The sequence below is a fragment of the Penaeus monodon genome, chromosome 3 (genome assembly GCF_015228065.2).
Source record: "Penaeus monodon isolate SGIC_2016 chromosome 3, NSTDA_Pmon_1, whole genome shotgun sequence".
In the NCBI taxonomy this organism is placed as follows: Eukaryota; Metazoa; Arthropoda; class Malacostraca; order Decapoda; family Penaeidae; genus Penaeus; species Penaeus monodon.
In genome coordinates, this window is record NC_051388.1 from 39278577 (window position 1) to 39283576 (window position 5000).

Below are 5000 nucleotides of genomic sequence, written 5' to 3' on the forward strand. Positions count from 1 at the left end.
AACCTTGTCTTACCCTTTGGTTGACTTCGAACCATTCTTTTAACCCCAAAGTGGTTTCTTAAAGTTGTGTTTTGGTCACACATGGTTTTTATTATTGGGATGATGTGTTTTGGAAACCTCATATCGTTCATGTTTTTTCCAGAGGATATCTGATCAACAGAAATCAAAAGTTTCAAGAATCGAGAAACACAGGTATAGGCTTTCTGATTTCTCTTTTTTTCCTAGTTAAATTTCGTTTTAGAATCTGGTTTCTGTCCCTTTTTTGGTCGAAAACCTGTTTGTTCGTCGCTTTTCTTTTTTAACTTCAATTTCATTCTTCGCAATAATTTTTAAAAAAAAATTTTGCTGCGTGATTATTAATGAAATTTTGCCCGTTTTTTGTTGCATTGGAGGCGTCCCCTTTTTAGGTATGGGAGTAAAGACTGATTTTACCCAGTCTTCTGGCCACTTTCATTCCATATTTTTTTCCCCAATTTGTGAATATTTAAACTTTTTGCCAGATTTTTTTTTTATTCTGTTTTTATTTCATCTTTTCCCAGGTCTTCTTTTTTTTAATTCTTTTTTGGTTTTTTATAATTTGTTAGCAGGGGAGGGGGTTTCATCTTCTTGTCATTAAGTCTAAGCCATCTTCAGTTTTGAAGTGTCCTTTGTGGGTTTAAATTTTGTTGATGTTTCGACTCCTTGGTAGAGTTCTTTATTTCTTTTTGATAGAACGTTTTAAAATTCTCGGCAATGTTCATTTAAATATTTTTTGTATCTCGTCGCAATAATCTTAAAATTTTTTTGTTTTTTGTTTTTTGAAAATTACTTTTTAAAACTGGATTTTTGTACCCTTTGATTTTGGCACTTGTTTAAATTTTCACTTAGTGTTTTTTCGATATCCGGGGGGAATTTTTGTCTTTTTTTTTTGGCGAACTTTTTTAAGCGCGCCAAGCAGGAGTTTTTTTTCCTCTTCCCCAACTCATTTGGTGTTTTTATCTTCACATTGATTGAGAAATTTAGATTTTTTTTGACACTGTAATTCTTAATTGGGTCAAAAGTTTTATAGTCGGCTTTAGAGGTGGTGTTTAATGCTCCTCTTTTTTAGTCTTTTTTGAAAGTGATTGTTTGTATTGGTGGTCATGTTGCAGTCGGCACAGGGCTTGTCTTTGGATTTTTTATAAACTTTTTTTTTCTGGTTAAAAACAAAGTAGTCAATTTTATTGCGTGTTCTTTTTTTGGGGGAAAACCAGTGACAAGTGTTTTGGGGGGGTGTTGGAAAAAGTGTTTGGCTATAATTGATTATTTTTATACAGAATTCAATAAAAAACTTACCTTTTATTTATATCTCCAAGGCCGAATTTTCCAAGGGGTCATTTTTTGATATTTTTTTCCCATTTTTGGCGTTGAGGGTCTCCCATGATACTTTTTCATCTCTGTTAGGGGTTGTGTCTAAAAATTTCTTGGGGAGTATTTTAAAAAAAATTCCCTTTCTCCATCACCGTAGTGTTGGTTTTTTGGGGGTAGATTGTATAATATTAATGTTTTGAGGTTTTGCTTTTATTCGACTTTTAAAATCGATAATTTATTGGGTTACCCAATTAATGCATTTGCATTTTTTTTGTGAGAATCATAGCAACTCCGTGACTTAAAATTTTTCCCTTCTTTTCCCGAAAAAAGAACTGTTTGTTTTCTTTAGTTTTTTAAAATTCCATTACTTTTCCAATTTGGGCTCACTTTATTCCCAGTTTTTTAAGTTTTATCATCCATTTCGTTACAGACAAAAGTAATTTTCCCATCCTTTTATTTTTTCCCTTTCGTTTCCCCGTTCCCATTTTTTAAAGTGTTTTTTAAGGACATTTTTCTTTTCTTCTTTGCTTTCCAAAGATATTTTAAAATTTTCAGCCTGGTTGCCCCCTGAACAACGCGCCTCTTGATAACCCACCGAGGGCGATGTGGTATGAATTGTCATTTCTGTATTTAACATTAGTGCAGAGGTTTTGTCGGAGAAAGAAAAGTTTAGTGGAATCCCCAGGCTCCTTCCAACTCGCGTCTCCAACTAACTAGGGGGAACTATCCTGCCGCTTTGAAATAGTTACACTGTAAAACGCCCGACATATTTTTTTGAAACCCAAAATCAGTAGAATTGAAGGTGTTTTCACCAAAATCCCCTGCCCTGTGGCGACGCTTCCGCAACCCGCATAGGGAGCTAAAAGGGGGCTATCTTGCAAGGGGAAACCCCCGGGGGCAGTTATTGTCTTACCCAGGAAAATAATATATATATATAAATATAATATTATATATATATATATAATATATATATATATATATTATATTATATTTTATAAAATATATATTTTGTGTGTGTGTGTGTGTGTGGGTGTGGGGGTTTTATGTTGGTGGGTGTGTGTGTGGGGTGTGCGTGTGTGTTGTTGTGGTTTTGTGTGTATGTATATATATATAATATATTTATATATATATATAATATAATATTTTTTTGTGTGTGTGTGTGTGTGTGTGGTTGTGTGTTGTGGTGTGTGGGGGGGGTGTGTGTGTGTGTGTGTGTGTGGGGGGTGTGGAAAAAACACAAACACCACATTATTATAAAAGAAAGAAAGTGCCCCCCTGCCCAGCCCTTTGGCTCGCAATTGGTGGTGCAGTGCCCCAAGCCCTAGGCCTTCTTGGTTTTTCACCCTCCAAAAGGCTAAATATTGCAAGCCGCCGGGAGAAATGCTTTGGGTTTATGAGCCCCCCGAGGACCTATCTGACCTTTTTTATACGCCGCGATGGCCAGTGGTAAAACACTGGAGTCAAAAGAGGTTCGCAGGGAAACGCCGCCCCTGGAGAAGTGGGGAATGCGCTGAACCCGTTTTTATTAGGGCGGTTTTTTTTACTGCCAAAAACCCCTTGTAAAAAATTTAAAAATATATATATATATTATATAATATATATATTATATAAATAATTATATATATATTATATATAATTTTGATTATTAATATATTTTAATATAAAAATATATATTTTATTAAAATTTTTTAATTTTATGTATTTTTATATATAAAATATATAATATATATATATATTATATTATATTATATTATATAATTTAAAACATTATTTTTATATATAACTATTTTTTGTTGGGGGTTTTGTGTGTGGTTTTTTTATCCAAAAAAAAAAAAAATATATATATATAATATTTTATATAAAATTTAAAAATTTTTTTTTAATATATTATCTATATATATATAATATTATAAATATATATATATATAAAATGGTGTTTTGTTTTTGTTTTTGGTGTGGGGTGTGTGTTGGGGGTTCTTTTTTTTTTATTTTTTTTTTTTTTATTCTTTTTTTTTATTTAAAATTTTTCGTGGTTTTTGTTGTGTGTGTGTGTTTGGTGTAAATTGTGTCCTTTTTTTTTTTAAAAAAAAAAAGGTGTGTTTTTTTTATTTCCTTTTTTTTTTTTTTCCTGTGTTTTTTTTTGTGTTATATTTTCTAATCCTTTTTCTCCTTACAACATACTTCTTTCCAAAATCTTCACTTTTTTTTCAATTCCAAAAAATCGAACCTTTCCTTATTTAAAATTCCTAAAATCCCACGAACATCGGCCACTTTAAACCCTAAACGGCTCTTTGACGTTCACAACGTTGCAATCTAGAACCTTGTATGCGTTTCATGAATAACTTTCTGGCCTATGCCTTTTTGTTTTTACGTGGGTATCTACGTATATTGGAATAGTAACATTGCTTTATGATTTTAAATTTCTTTAACTCGTTCTGTGTGTGTGTTTGTGTGTGTGTGGTGGTGTGTGTTTTTGTGTGTGTGTGTGTGTTTGGGTGGTGTGTGTGGGGGGTTTTTGTGTATAAAATTTTACACATACAGATAGACAGATAGATAACAAAAAAAAATTATAGATGATAGATAAAAAATAAATAGAAAAAAAACATAAAGATATGTAGAAGGGAAATGGATAAACGAATAGACATATTGATAAATAGATAGATAGGCAGATAGTTAGACAGACAGACAGACATGTATAGAAACATCAGAGATAGATACAGGGAGATTGAATATTTCTCTCATTAACTTAGATAGATATATAAAGATTCCCAAAACAGGTTCTTAGAATGAAAGAAAATAAAACACTGGAGTCCTATATGATACATATTTACGCCATGTATTTCTACCTTCGATTTTTTGCCCTGATATCTTGATATATACCTGTTCGAGTGTGCTATTTGATGCTACTAGAATGTCACCTGTGTTATTCAGTGTTATTCTCTTGTTCCTTGTCATTCTCTGCGTTATCCCCTCACGTCCCATCATGCGTTATTCCCTACTGTTTTCGTCTCTTCTGTTATTCTCTGTTAATTTCGCTTACTTCGTTCCTCTGCTTCATTCCCTTTCAGCTTATTTAGGCGTTTCCTTCCTATGCACTATGAGAGCTTTAAGATTAAATACATAAAAAGATAGATAAATACATAGATAGATACAAAAAGAGAAATGAGGACAGAGATAGAGATACACAAGTAGACAGTTACGAGCAGATAGATAGCTATAAGACAAAATGGAAAGTAAGCATATAACTTTCAACACGCGGAGAAAACGTATCCAGGAGAAATTGCGTGGTGGTTAAATCCTACGGGTTTGCCCGCCATATTTCACCGATCTGATAATTGGCCCCTGGTCTCTTCCATACACCAACGCCAATGGGAGTTAGTTAGAAACGAGCAAAACCTCCCTCCCAACTCCCCAACCCCCAATTCCCCTCGCTCCTTACCCAGTGCCCATTACACACACCAACAAAAAATAAATGGAAGAGTAACTGCGCACGCGAGAAACCACAGAGGAACGCCCAAAGCTGTAAGTATTACGGCGTTCATATATTTCCCTCGCTCCGTTCTACATCAGGGAAGCAACGAGAAGACCTCCGCCGCCGCTACAGTTCAAGAAAACGTACCGAGTGAACCTTTTCCTTAAGTCAGTGTCTGTCGAGGGTCCGATCCAATGAC